The 15,992-nt window shown below is 36.8% G+C and overlaps 1 pseudogene; it reads left to right on the top strand.

Moving 5' to 3' along the window:
- The first annotated feature begins 15,290 nt into the window (after window positions 1-15,290).
- Window positions 15,291-15,707, top strand: LOC136122900 (small ribosomal subunit protein uS12m pseudogene; annotated as a pseudogene).
- The last annotated feature ends 285 nt before the right edge of the window (window positions 15,708-15,992 follow it).

The raw sequence follows: 15,992 nt of genomic DNA, 5'->3' as shown, positions 1-15,992 counted from the left end.
CTTGACATTCTAATATGAGGAGCTGCTAGAAGAGTTCAGACATCTAACTTTCTTTGAGTAAATATTTAGAGAAAAGAAAATTAATGAACATTTTTAACAGAAATTATTTTCTTGGTGACATAGAATTTAATGGAAGAAACATACTCTCTAGAAAAATAGACTAGAGGAAAATAGCTGGAGTTCTTATAAATGAAGTGCGTGAAGGTAACCTTAATATAGTTTGTTAAATGTTTCCACACAGTTACCAACAAACAGGTCTTCACATCTTTGAACTAAAACACACCAACTTATTAAGGAAACTCAAAGTAGATCCAAGCTGGTACAGCACTTCTGGGCCATGTAATCCAATGAATTAAACTTCAGTCATCACTTTTAAACAAAGTGAAGCTGAGGTTCTTATGTGGGCAAAGTTTTCCCATCTCAATCCTGACTGCTGCTTTTGAAAGGCCTTGTGCTAGGGCGCAAGAGAGTTTTGATTTGACAATGACAGGAAATGTTTTTTCCATCTTCCAATAAAATTCAAAGCTTTTATAACATGACCACTTAGACCTTCTATAACTACTTTGTTTTAATAACTTATTTAGGACAGTTGTATAGTGGGGTAAATAATTCACAGCACAGAATGAAAAAGGGATGTGTGTGTATCTGTGTATAAAACTATTTGTGGGGAACTTGTATTAGTAAATGGAGCCTTTTTTAAATCCCTCAGCAATGTAGTATAGATGAGTCACTCAGATGGGCATTTTGCTTTTGCTTAATTAAGGAGTATACTGTTTACAAAATTATCCTGAAAGAAAAAAAGTCTTGTGGTTGAGGCCTTCCACTTAACTAAAATACATATTAGTATTTTACTACCAGATTGGAAAACATCTGAGAAAGTCTCTCTCTGTAATTTCGAAGTTATTATTTTTATTTCACAGGCAAAATTTTCTTTATTTTGTATATATGTGTACTAATATATAGCATTTAAATATGTAATATTTAAATATTTTTAAAACACCCTTGGTTTTGGAATCAGGAGACCAGTTTGACCCTCTTTCTCAAAAAAAAAAAAATCCCTTTTAAGCTTGTGGCTTTCACTAGTACTTTTAGTATTTAGGAACTTCAATTATTTCATGAATTTTAACAGCTCATATATGAGACCATTCACTAAATGAGTTGTAGATATTTTTTCAGATTAGAAAAATTAAGTCAATTTTACATTAAGAAACTATAGAAATGTCATAAATGCCAGGAAGGCAACAGTCTTCTACAAAATTTTGTTCCCACAGCCCTGTAAGCAAAATATTTTGAGCGTACAAATATACATTTCTTTATGTACTTATGTACCACATTATAAAACACACAAATAATACAAGGATATAGTATGAGGTAAAAATAAAACAGTGCTTTCTCACACCTAAAGGAGTAAATGCAATCACTACTGATTTAAAAAATGAAGAGGAATGTAATGTAGCAGTTTCTGCTACAGCTCTGGAGAGCCTCTCTAAGGCAGGGGGGCACATGAGATGCAGTTTTGCAGCCTAACAGGTGAAACATGGCAGGGGAGAAATAGGTGCTCCACCCACTCACAGGGTGACCTTCAACACTCACTCAAATCAGAATCACTTGTGTGTTTTTAAAAATACTGATACCTGGGCTCTAACTTCACAGATGTGGTTTCCATTAGTCTGATGGGGGAGGGACTAGGCATGGATATTTAAAAGTCTTCCTAGGAGAGATTAGTGTACAGCTGGGGTTGAGAATCACTGCCTTAGACTCAGCGTAGCTCTTCTACCCCTGTGTGGGCCCCAGTGGGAGTTCCCAGCAGGAAGTGGTGCCCAACCGTAGTGTCTGGTGGGACAGTGCAGTGGTAGAGGGGACACTGTAGAAGCAGTGACATGACTGCAGTGTCATGGGCAGGTATTCATTTGAATCAGGAGAAGCAACAACCATTCTTTAAGATGGTGGCCAGAAAAGGCTGTGCTGCTGAGGGTGAAGGTCAAACTGGTTTAAGAGCTCTGGTAAGTCCTCAGGAGAATGCTTCCATGGGCTGAGACCCTAAGTCAGCAGGCAGGAACAAAGGCTATCTATTGCAGCTTAAATTAATGTCATTCCTATGTCATTAAGCCTTCCACAGCCTGAGGACGCCTAGGGAAACTCAGGTTACGGCATTAATATCGTCGTAACAATAACCAACTTTAACAGAGAGCTTCACAACTGACAAAAGCTCTTTTGTATATATTATGTTACTTGATCCACACTTCAGCCCTGGGAGGTAGTAGGGTAAATGCTATTAGTTCCATTCTATAAAGGAAAATAATGAAGTTCAGAAATGTTAAATATTTGCCTGAGGTCATACAATATTAAAGAGCAGAGCCAGAAAGCCAGCTTACTTCTCCCAGCGCTCAACTATTTTTCCCTTTTTACCATACCTTGAACTGGAAGAAGGTGCTTGGTGATACACAGATGAGGATTCCTATGAATTTATGTCATTATTGATTTGTTTAGAAATGGGGTAAATCTCTCTTAGGGCTTACTATTTTTATTCTTCACCACAGCCAGAGCTAATAATATTCAGCCATACCAGTTGTTAAAATGCTAAAGGCTTCTTGCTCATTTAGTAAATATTTAATCCCTCCACCACCACAACCCCTGCCACCCCAATTCTTCCCCTGGACTCTGCTAGACCTCTCAATGATCCCGCTACTAAGGGGTTAATTCCTGGCTCAGCAAGGGCACTCCTGGCCCTGGTTCCATGTTGAAAACCAGCCTGAGTGCCTGGGCTATTAAATCTGAGGTTGTTAAATATCAGAAGCATTACCCTTCCTCATAGGCAGTCATTTTCAAATCCAGGTGTCTTACAAATTAATTTCATTGATAATAATAGGGCCTAGGGAATGGATCAGCAAAGCATTGATCCATATATCTCTCCAACAATTCATTCAATCTGTGGTCAAGTTCTTTGGATTCTGCTTCCTAAAAATATATTCTCTCTGTCTCCTCCTCTACTCTAATCAGCACTGCCTCAATTCAGATTTTCACCACCCTTCACTGACTCTTGCTATAGAGTCCCTGTTCCTTATCTAACCCTCTCCAATTTGTAATATTCAAATCTGATGGTGTTCCTACCATTTTAGACTTTATCAAATGTTGCCCTTTATTAATAGGGTTTTTTCCTAAACGTTATTGAGTTATAATTAACATTAATATTGTGTAGGTTTAATGTGTACAGTGTGATGATCTGATACACATATGTATTACAAAATGACTACCACAGTAAGGTTAATTAACACATCTATCACCTCACCTGATTACCTTTCTTTTCTGGTGATAACATTTAAGAGCTACTCTCTTAGCAATTTTCAGCTACACAATACAGTATAGTCACCATGCTGTGCATCCGATTCCTGGAACTTATCTATCTTATAACTAGAACTTTGTATCCTTTGATTAACAGCTCCCCATTTTCCCCCCCCCCCAACCCCCTGGCAACCACCATTCTACTCTCTATTGCTACGAGTTCATAGGGTTTAGTTTAAACTTCTGACCTGGGATACAAGGTCCTCTACTCTGGTTCACGCTCTCCTCTTCAGCTTGACAGCTCAGTGAACACAATTCTTCTTGTATCTGATGCTCACAGCACAGCAAAATACCCCAGGTTCTCCAAACGTTCCATACTGCTGTTTCCTACCACTGTGCCCTGACTCATGTGACTCTCCTTCACGGGCCCACATAACCTATACTTCCTGATGAAAACCAGAATTTTCTCTAGGCTTAATTCAAGCCTCACCTTCTCCGTTGACCAGTATCCTGACTCCTGTGGCTCCATCCAATTGTCAGCCCCTCCCTCCTTTATGAACCCATATATATACTTCTAGCATAGCACCTACAAAGCTTTACTAAATTTGTTGTTTTGGTGGCCCTCTCTTCCTTTTAGACTGTATATGCTCCTTGGGGGTATGCATCATGTCTTATCAGTCTTATCACCAGCACCTAAAACAGTGTCTGAATACAAAGTATTTAATACGTGCTTACTAAACAAATACCTTAATTCATTAACTCCTGATATGATTCAGGGACTTTCGCCCAGATATAGTCTAGAGCTTCTGAATTAAAAAAAAAAAAAATCAGGTTAAAAGATCTGACAAAAGATTTCTTGAGCTTCTGCTTCAAATCTATGATAGTGATGTATCTACAAATGTCAGCTGCCAGACACTGCTAGATGTTTTTCAGAGCAGTAGGAGTCCTGAAACCACAAGTGTATGCCAACTACCAAACTATAAATAAGTATCTGCATATTGCAATTAATAGCTTATTTGGAGGTGAATAATCTCTATAAGAATCGAGACATCATTTTCAATCAGTAAAGGACTAACACTGAGTTCTGGCAACTTTCTCTTTTATGTAGAAAAGGATTTTGAGCATTATTTGGATACTTAAATAGTTAGAAACACATTAATTTTAGCCATTGTTTGGGAATAAGCCTGTGTCATAACTGGCTTAATCTTTATTTTTTTCCCCCAGAATCTGATCTGTAGGGGCAATCGCCAAATGGAATTGTGGATCCATTTGGAGCCAAGATTCTCCACTCACCAGGATTCTGTGAAAAGCCACACAGTAAGAGGAACAAAGGGAAAAATATAAACATTTTCCTATTTCTTTATATGAGGTAAGAAATTCCCATTTTAGAAATTAAAAAGAAAAAATGACCCTCAGTTTATAAGTGCTTGGCTAAACATGTAAATCATAAGCACTTTATGGTTTGTTTTTGAATACTCTTAATTGCTAAGATGTAAACTAAGAGACATTTCAATAGTCTCTTCATTATTTACCCTATCTTACAACCTTGAAGGAAACAGACTGTTCTGAAGCATGAACAATTTTTAAGTGAGCTAATATTTCCCTAATGGATTTTGGGGTTAAGGGCAACGCTCCAGATTGCTTTTAAAGAAGTTGGAATAATCATTTCTAGTATCTTATCCACAGTATAAGGAATCAAGATGTGTTCACTTCCAACCCTTCCATTGTATGCACTGAAATAATCATATAACTTCTCTTAACCTCAAAGTGCAAACAAGAAATTATATGTCAAGTCATGTGGAAGGCCGCATGTATGCAAGAAGTGTGTACATATAAACACGTCTAAGTTTGATAGTATAATATGGCTTTTAATGTCTCATCAGAACAGTAAAGAAGCATTGAATAAGAATACATTAAAAAACATAAATATATACTTACTTTTTATCTAAAAAGCATAACCCTATTTTCTAAAAGTTCTAAGAAACTCCACATAATTTCAAGGTTTTTAGAATGGCGTATCCTTTCCTGTACGTGTTACTTAGATGAACAAGGTAATTGGTGAGGTTAGAGAAGGGAAGAGCAGAGGACTGGAACTTTTATTGTTTGCCAGCAGGGAGATAGTTCAGAGGGACTTTTGTCAGGAACTTGGGCAAAGTAAGGGTGTCTCTAGTTTACAGGATTCTCATGTTTGATATTTTAACTGTGTTTCCTGTGCTAATTTCTGTATCTGCTCAAGGGTGACTCCAAAGTCATCTGGTTGGTACTTTGGTTTCAGAGACCCTCCCTCAAATGTAGCCTAGAACTTCTGAATTTAAAAAAAAAATCTGGCTAAAAGATCTGACAAAAGGCTTTTTCCTACTTTATGACTTGATTTATACAGTGCATTGGAATTAAGTCACATTTATTTATAACCTGCTGAGCACTGTCAATTAGAAGAACTAAAGTTATATGAAATTGGAACTATTTTGAAAATTCCAGGATGTATGCAAGCATATCTTTTTCAATCATCTTCTCAACACTTTGAAAAGTCCTGTTCAGGCTTTAGATTATATTGTTGCTGCTTTTCTCCCCACCTAATAAAATAAGAAAATCCTCTCTTTCTTTCTTGTAGATCCTCTTCCCCCTTAGTGTTTGATAATACTAGATGGAAACCAATAAACTAAACTGTAAAAGGCAAAAGTTTATCCACTTCCCCTACTGTTGAAACTTTATTGAAAATACTGACATCCTTTGGTTTGAGATGGGAAATTATTGCAAGAGACACAAATTATAATACCTATTCAGTTTTAATTTTAAAATACTTGAATTTGGAAGCAAAGAACAAGTTTTCTGCTAGCAATTCTATTAACTTCAACTATCCTATCTATCTCAAGTGGTGTTTTTCAGATACACAGTAGGTTGGGCATATTACACAGCTGATTCTTAGTCCTGATTCTGGTATTTGCTTTAATGCTGTATGACCCTAGGCAACCTCTCTGAGCCTCAGTTTTCTCATTTGTAAAACAGGAATAATAATATACATCCAGTTTCCCTGCATAATACACATGCAGTTGAGAGGGTCACTTTAGTGGAGGCACATGAAAGCACTTTGATAGCTGAAGACATTGCAGATCCACTGATGAACCAGCAGGAGGCTTGGTCCAGCAACTGGCTGAAACATGGTGTCTTTACATCCTTGCCTCTTCAGCTCACAGGTTCTTGCAGAGTTTGAATTAGAAGCTGTTTTTGTCCATGTCCTCTCACCAGCTTGGGAGCCTCGTTCCAGCCTCTTGCTTGAGGAGCAAGTATTACTGTTGCCTTCTTGCATTGGTTTGAGTACAATATTTCTGTCGCCTTCTAGCATTGGTCTGTTTACTTGGTCTTGGCTAAACTTCTGACTACAATTGTCTTCTTCTGGCTTTGTACCTGCTCTTTGTTTTGCATTTCTGTCCAGTAAAAATGCTGATCTTGTTTTTGAGGGGGGCTATGGTTTTTTGGCCTCTGTTACCAGTCTGTATGTATTTGTGGTAGAGAATATGCATCAAAGCCTGAAATTATGCAGCTAACTTGACTGGAAGGTTTCCTTGGTACAAGTGTTTTATAAACTGTCAAGTTCAATCAGATATAAGATGATGTGTTTAAGAAAGAAAACCTGAGCTTCATTTTTTTCTGAACTCCACCTGGCATCACTGAGAATATTTGACAATTCAATGATTAAGTCCCTTCCATAGCGACAAAGATCAGTAATGCTCAAAGTGTGGTCCTCGAACTGGGCTTGTCTGCAAAATGTTACTGGTCTGGGGTAAGATAAGTTCAGAATGTGAGAGTCAGCACTGGGAAATGTTTAGAGCAATTTGAAAAAGTAATTTTACATTTGTTGTATCTAACAATGTAAAGAATGAGCTTATATTTTTGTTCTTTTAATCTCATTTTTCTTATACTTTAGAAAATATCTATTTATGATGGATTAGAAATTAAAATAACTAGGCTCTTTACCACAGATAGTTCGAGAAGTACTGTTTGATACTGTTACTGATGCTTATTATATTTCATCAAATATAATATCCCATCAATTTAATTTGTGCTATTATTTTATATATCAGAAAAGAAGAAAGCAATGCTGCCAGTTAAGATATATGCCTTGTCTATGTAACACTTAGATTTTTAATATTTACTAAAAGAGCTCTTTTTGACTTGTAATGTAATTTTTTAAAATCATAGATTTCTTTTCTTAAGTATAAAAAGGAAAATATTAATACACTAACTTAATGAAGGTATTTCTTAAACTTCTTCATGTTTTGAGTCCAATATTTCTGAATCACCTTTTACCTAGTGTTGTTGATGTCTGTGTTTTCCACACAATACTGTGGAATATTGTGGTTTTCCACATAGTATTGCTCAATACAGTATTGCCCAACACAAGGATTTTTTAAAAGATTTCTCCAATATAATTTGCAGGTTTTCCCCCACAAACTACTGACCTTACTAGAAGGTGTCTGTGGACAGTTGCATGTATTTCAGGAACAAACTATATTATAACATTTTTATACTTTTTTTTATCCTTTCTTAGATCCTATAAAGAACTTGATGCATGAAAAAATGGAACTGTGACTATCCCTTCAAAGATGAATATCTGCTTCTTCAGTATCAAATATATATCCAAGTGCTCTGTTTCCATGCCTTCCTGCAGACACAATAACTTCTTTGTTTTAATGCTGAGGTACACAGTAAACTTTTAATAGACATTTATTATGGCAATTAAACTCAACACATATAGTATTAACCAGGCATTTAACTCAATGATGGGAATTTGAAAGCTAGGAAAGGACCGAACTATAGAATGTTTGGGCAAGGCCTGACTGTGATTGTGATTTACAATCTCAGATTGTAAAATGTATCCTAAAAGATGCTAAAACGTGAAAAAAGTGTCTTTAAATAGATGAAATATGGTAATATGGATTTAAAGATTTCCAAGAGGGAGCTATCATTTTACTGGAATAATTTAGAAATGTGGGTTCATGATTAATATTTATTACTAGGAGAAGCACTAAGGTTGTTTAATGCATCTAAATTATATTAATTGAATTTAAAGGAGTATCTGTATGGAGACTAGCTTTTGATTAATTCAACTAGCCTACTACAGAGTTTACTAAATATCTAAGTGATTTAATTTATTGAACTACTTACTCCAAAGACAGAGTATATCTAGCACTCCATAACAAACACTCAGCACTTACTGTGTGGAAGGCATTACTCACAGCAACCTTTGACATTAGGTAACTATTAGTTTCCCCATTTGTAAGACTAGGCATCAGGGCACGGAGAGGTTAGTAAGTCTTGGGGCCAGCACTCAAACCTATACATGTGGCTCAAGTGTCCAAAGTTTGAGCTGTTAACTTACGCTATGCTGCTTTTCAACAAGTGAAGTTATTTTGGCTACATTTCTAGTTTTCAAAAGATCCTGGAGTTGATTAAAAAAATAATTCCCTAAAACTTTCCAGATCATGAAAGCATGTAATGGGGGAAAAAGACAACTCTGAATTTAAACAAACCAACCAGCTGAGCCAGTCAAGCTCTTGAGTATGAGTAGAACCAGCTGAAGAAAATGTGGCCCAATCAGACCCTTTATCAAGTCTTGGTAATAAATGCCCTTGGCAAACAAACACAATCAGAACAAAAATTTCCAGTACCACTTTCCCGTACCACTGAAAGGAAAAAATGTTGACAGGGACTATGGAAATGTGATGACTAGTAATTATTCAGTTGAAGGGGAATATAAACTGGGACTTACATAGAATTTGGATGCCAAACAAAACTATTACAATGAAATTCGAGGAGGCCAAATGTAAACCAAAACTGTCCAGGCTACAGCGTTTCCCCACTATTGTATATACAAAGGTGAAACTGAATCGCCAAGGAGGACAAAGCAAATAATGTCATCAGCTATTTCTCAGAGTGAAACCCTAATAAAAATGAAAGAGTGTTAAAACTCAATTGTCTGAAGTAGATGCATTTCCTCTTGTTAGAGAATTTAAATAGATTCTTCCTTACTCAAAATAGAGAGTGTAAAAATATCCGCTGGCCAAATATGAATGCATCTTAGACTTCTCTGAAGACCTTTATTTAAGAAATACAATGCAAAAAATACTTAAACAACAGGGAATTTACATGTCATAAAAGGATGCAGTTATATTTTATAGAGAATTTAGTTTCCCATGAGTTAAATTGCTTTCCAAATCATTGTTTGACTAAGCGGTTGTGTTCTAAGAAACTTGAAAGTAAAGTGTAGGTAATGGTTAAGTAAAGATGAATAAAATAAATGAATAGAAAACCAGTATTGGAAATGATGACATAAATCAATACCAATGATTTTCTTTTACCAAACTGTTTAAACTAAGACACACCTTTTCCACTTATATCAGTACTGCTTTTTAAAAATCCTTGCATCATTTAGGAAGAAAAACACCACCATAATATATTAAAAGACAACCCATTCTGGCTGGAAGGTAAAATTACAACTTTAATTTGTATTTAAAAACATTTGATGATCAAAAGGTACAAACTTCCAGTTACAAATAAGTCCAGGGGATGTAATGTATAGCATGATGACTATAGTTAACAATAATGTACTGTGTGTTTGAAAGTGGCTGAGAGTAAATGGTAAACATTTTCATCACTAGAAAAAAATATTTGTATCTATGTGTGGTGATGGATATAAAAATAAACTTATTGTGGTGATCATTTCACAGTATACACATATATCAAATCATTATGTTGTACGACTGAAGCTAATACAATGTTATATATCAATTATACCTCAAACAAAAAAATTTTTTTCCTAAAAATTGAAACTTCAAAGGACTAAAATTTTTTGAAATGTATATTTATATACATACTATGAAGTGTATTTAAATCTATAAAATTAAGACATTATACTTTATTAGTTTTTATAACTTGGATTGGCACAGGAGCCCTCACTTGGTCAATGTGGCAGAGTGTGGGAGTCTTCATACCAGAAGGATGAGTTCCACCCTGTGATGGTGAATTTTATGTGTTGGCTTGGCTGGGTCAAGGTGCCAGATATTTGGTCAAACACTCTTCCAGATATTTCTGTGAAGGTGTTTTTTGTTTTTATGTTTTATTTTTAATTGAAACATAGTTGATTTACAATATTATATTAGTTTCAGGAGCACAACATAGTGATTCAATATTTGTATAGATTATACTCCACTTAAAGTTAGTATAAAATAATTGGCTATATTCCCTGTGCTGTACATTACATCCTTGTACCTTATTTATTTTACATATTTATAGTAATTTGTACCTCTTAATTCCCTTCCCCTGTCTTCTTCCTACATCCACCCCACTCTCCACTGGTAACCACCCTAGTATGTTCTCTGTATCTGTGAGTTGGTTTCTGTTTTCTTATATTCATTTGTTTATTTTTTAGATTCCACGTATAAGTGAAAACATATCATATGTCTTCTCTGTTTGACTGATTTCACTGAGCGTAATACTCTCCAGGTCCAATAATATATATACCACATCTTCTTTATCCATTCATCTGTTGATGGACACTTAGGTTGCTTCCATATCTTGGCTATTGCAAATAATGTGGCTATGAACACTGGTGTGCATATATCTTTTCAAATAAGTGGTTTCATTTTCTTCAGATATATACCCAGGAGTGGAATTGCTGGATTGCATGACAGTTCTATTTTTAATGTTTTGAGGAACCTCCATACTGTTTTCCACAGTGGCTGCACCAATTTACATTCCCACCAATTGTGCACAAGGGTTCCCTTTCTCCACATCCCCACCAACACTTATCATTTGTTGTCTTTTTGACAATAGTCATTCTGCCAGGTGTGAGGTGATATCTTATTGTGGCTTTGACTTTCTTTTCCCTGATGGTTAGTGATGTTGAACATTTTTTCATGTGCATATTGGCCATCTGGATCTTCTTTGGAGAAATGCCTATTCAGGTCTTCTGCCTAATTTTTTTTTTTTTTTTTTTTTTGTGGTACGCGGGCCTCTCACTGTTGTGGCCTCTCCCGTTGTGGAGCACAGGCTCCGGACGCGCAGGCTCAGTGGCCATGGCTCATGGGCCCAGCCGCTCTGCGGCATGTGGGATCTTCCCGGACCAGGGCACGAACCCATGTCCCCTGCATCGGCAGGCAGGCTCTTAACCACTGCGCCACCAGGGAAGCCCTGTTGAGGATTTTTGCATCTATGTTCATCAGGGATATTCACCTGTAATTTTGTTTGTTTGTTTTTTTCTTTTTGATAGTGTCTTTGGTTTTGGTATCAGGGTAATGGTGGCCTCATAGAATGAATTTGAAAGTGTTTCCTCCTCTTCAATTTTTTGGAATGGTTTGAGAAGGTAGGTGTTAACTTTCTTCATGTGTTTGGTAGAATTCCCCTGTGAAGCCATCCAGTCCTGGAACTTTGTTTGCTGGGAGTTTTTGGATTACTGATTCAATTTCAATACTAGTCATCAGTCTGTTCAGATTATATAGTTCTTCCTGATTCAGTCTTGGAAGACCACTTTTCTTTCTAGGAATTTATCCGTTTCTTCTAGGTTGTCCAATTTGTTGGCATATAAATGTTCAGAGTATTCTCTTATTACTGTTTGTATTTCTGTGATATCCATTGTTATTTCTCCTTTTTAAATTCTGATTTTACTGATTTGGACCCTCTTTTTTTCTTGATGAGTTTGGATAAAGCCTTATCAATTTTATTCATCTTTTCAAGAAACCAGCTCTTGGTTTCATTGGTCTTTGTTTTGTTTTCTTTTGTTTTTTGGTTTTCTTGAGGGGGGGTTGCTATTTTGTTTCCACTCTGATCTTTATTATTTTGCTGACTTTGGGCTTGGTTTGTTCTTCTTATTCTAGTTCCTTTAGATGGTAGATTCAATTGTTTATTTGAGAATGTTTCTGTTTCTTTATTAGGCCTGTATCTCTATAAACTTATCTCTTAGAACTGCTTTTGCTGTGTCCCATACATTTTGGAAAGTTGTGCTTTTATTTTAATGTGTATCAAGGTATTTTCTGATTTCTCCTTTGATTTCTTCATTGATCTATTGGTTTTTTTGTAGCATGTTCTTTAGTCTCCTTATATTTGTGTTTTATCCATTTTTCTTCCTGTAATTGACTTCTAGTTTCATACTGTTGTGATCTTAAAGATACTTGATACAATTTTTATCTTCTTAAATTTGTTGAGACTTGCTTTGTGGCCTACCATGTTATCTATCCTGGAGAATGTTCCATGTGCACTTGAAAATAATGTGTATTCTGTTATTTTTAGATGAAATGCCCTGTATATATCTATTAAATCAACTGGTCTTATGTGTCATTTAAAATTTCAGAGACTGAAACTACCCCACCTCACCCCTACCAAGCAAGAGGAGATTCTGCCAGCAGACTGCCTTTGTAATCAAGCTGCAACTCTTCTCTTGGTCTCTAGCCTGAATCCCTATCTTGGAGATTTTGAGTTTACCAAGCCTATACAATTGCTTGAGTTAAATTTGTTGTTTTTAATCTGGATCTGGTTAAACAGGTATGTCTAGTGTATGAAAGCTCACTGAGCTGGGCTCTATAAAGAGTCACTTCTCTATATGTTCATTAAACTTCATTAAAAAGTTAACAAAAATGGCTTCAAATCTGGGAAATATGTCCCTATACAAATTATAAAAGCAGAAGTGAAGCTAATTGTTATATAAACCAGTTGTAACTATAAAGGTGAGAACATTGGGAGCAACCACTTTATAATCACCGAAGACATAGGTTAGGACTTCAGGTTGCATAGAGATTTTGCATTATGTTCATAAGGGATGTTAGTATGTAGCTTTCCTGAAGTGTCTTTTCAGATTTTGTTTTTAGGGTAGTGCTGAAACCATAGAATAAGTTGGGAAGTATATATTTCTTTTCAATTTTCTCAAAGACTTTGTTTAGGGTTGGTAACATTTCTTCCTTCAATGTTTGGGAGAATTCCTTTTATGGGAAGGTTTCTAACTATAAACTCAATATTTTAATAGATATTGGGCTATTCCAGTTATCAACTCCTTGAGTGAGGGTTGGTAGACATTCAATTATTTTTTTCCTTTTCATCTAAGTTAAGTTTATTGGCATAACGTTCATAACATTCCTTTATTATCCTTTTTGTATCCTTTAATATCCTTTAAGTATGTGTAGGATATGTAGTGATGCTGCCTTTCTCATTTCTGATACTGGTCATTTATGTCTTTGTTTTTTCTGACCTGTCAGACTGATCAGATTTGCTAGAGATTTATCAGTTTTATTGATCTTCATAAAGAACCAGGTTTTGATTTCATTAATTTTCTCTATTATTCTTTCTGGATTTTACTGATTTTGGCTTTGATCATTTCCTTTCTTCTGCTTAATTTGAATTTTTTGTTTGTTTGCTTGTTTTTTGGGTGTTTTTGGTGGTGTGTGTGTGGGGGTTCTTTTGTTTGTTTGTTTTTTGGGCTGTGTTGGGTCTTTGTTGCTGTGCAAGGGCTTTCTCTAGTCGCGGCAAGCAGGGGCTACTCTTCGTTGCAGTGTGCGGGCTTCTCACTGTGGTGGCTTCTCTTGTTGTGGAGCACAGGCTCTAGGTGTGTGGGCTTCAGTAGTTGTAGCACGCGGGCTTAGTAGTTATGGCTCACTGGCTCCAGAGCGCAGGCTCAGTAGTTGTGGCGCACGGGTTTAGCTGCTCCGTGGCATGTGGGATCTTCCTGGACCAGGGATCAAACCAGTGTCCCCTGCATTGGCAGGTGGATTCTTAACCACTGTGCCACCAGGGAAGTCCTTAATTTGAGTTTAACTTACTTTTCTTAATGTAGAAATTGAAGTTATTAATTTGTTCCCTTTTTTCTTTTCAAATATGGCCATTGCTGCTATAATTTCCCCCTAAGTATTCCTTTAGCTGTATCCCACATTTTCATTCAGTTTAAAGTATTTTCTGTTTTTTAAAACATTTCTTCTTTGACTTCTGGGCTATTTTGAAGTATTTTTTCAGATATCTTTCTATTATTGATTCTAATTTAACTCCATCATGGCTACACAACATATTTTGCATAACATGAATCCTTCCTAGTTTAATAAAACTTGTTTTTTTGCCCTGAATATGATTTATTTTTGGTAAATGCTTAATGTGCAGTTGAAAAAATGTGTATTTTTTTGTTTCTGGGTGGAATAGTCTCAATTTGGTTGATAGTGTTATTCAAGTGTTATTGATTTGCTATTCAAATCAATATATTGTTATTGATTTTCTGGCTACCTGTTCTATAAATTATTGAGTGGTGTGTTGAAAACTCCATCTATAATTGTGGGTTTGTCTATGTTTCTTCACAGACTTATGTTTTTCTTCATGTAACTTGCAGCTCTGTTATTAGGCATGAAACCATTTAGAATTCTATGTCCTTTGAATGAATTGAGTCCTTTATCATTTATTAAATGGACCTCTTTATCCTTGACAATATCCTTTGCTCTAAAATCTACACTAATATTTGTGATTAATGCTCACATAGTATATCTTTTCCCACCCTTTAGCTTTGGCCTATTTGTGTTTTTATATTTAAAGTAGGTTTCTTCTAAGCAGCATATATTTGGGTCTTGCTCTTTTTTAAAATCCAAATTTTTAATTGGAGTACTTTGATCATTAATAATTAATGTGATTATAGGTATAGTTGAGTGCAAATCTATCATCTTATTATTTGTTTTCTATTTTTCCATACGTTCTTTGTTCCCCTTTATTGCTTTTTCTGACTTCTTTTGGATTAAGTATTTTTTATTATTTCATTTTATCTCTTTTACTGGCTTAGTTATAATTCTTTGTCGTGTGTGAGCATGTATGTGTGTGTGTCTGTGTGTGTAGGGTTGCTGTAGGTTCAAAGTATACATGCTTAACTTATCACAATTTGCCTAAATGATATACCACTGCATGTATAATATAAGAACTTCACAACAGAGACAGGCCGGATTCCACGTGTCTGTGGACCCGGCTAGGGTTGGGATGTTGCAGGCGGCGGGATGTCCTGGTCCGGCCTTCTCTGTGGCCTCAGCACATTCCTAAATCATGGCCTAGCCCTGGCCTCCCTGCCTTGGGCCACGCATCCCACAGCCACCCTGAACCAGATGCACCGCCAGGGACCTCTGAAGTATCCGCCTGCGAAAGTGGGCCCCTGGGCTGGCCGGCAGCAGCTGAAGGGCACGGTCCTGAGCACGTTCATCTGCAAGCCTGAGAAGCCCAACTCGGCCAACCGCAAATGCAGCCACGTGCGGCTCAGCACTGGTCGGGAGGCTGTCTGCTTCATTCCCGGAGAGGTCCACAGCCTACAGGAGCACCACGTCATGCTCGTGCAGGGCAGCTGCAGGCAGGACCTGCCAGGCGTCAAGTTCACCGATGTGTGCAGCAAGTACAACTGTGGCCACGTGCAGAAAAAGTGACCCCCTCCCCACCTCCCCCCGGATACGGCGGTGTTCACGGCAGAACAACAACCTTCCCCACGGGGCTCCTGCAGTGTCCTTGGGAAGCTACTCCAGCTCTAGAAGTAGCTGGCCCTGGTTCAAAGCCTGGCCACCTCTTCCATCAGGGCCACCATTAACCCATAGTGGCCCTGGCTGTGAATCAGAAAAAAGGCGCCCCTCTCCCAACACCCTTGATTTCCATGCTGATGCCAGGGACCTCTTCTGCTGTACTGCCATCAACTGGGAAGGGGCTGCAATATACAC

The sequence above is a fragment of the Phocoena phocoena genome, chromosome 4, assembly GCF_963924675.1.
Source record: "Phocoena phocoena chromosome 4, mPhoPho1.1, whole genome shotgun sequence".
NCBI classification, from domain to species: domain Eukaryota; kingdom Metazoa; phylum Chordata; class Mammalia; order Artiodactyla; family Phocoenidae; genus Phocoena; species Phocoena phocoena.
Note: the sequence above shows the minus strand (reverse complement) of the source record. Positions and strands in the feature narration are given on the sequence as shown.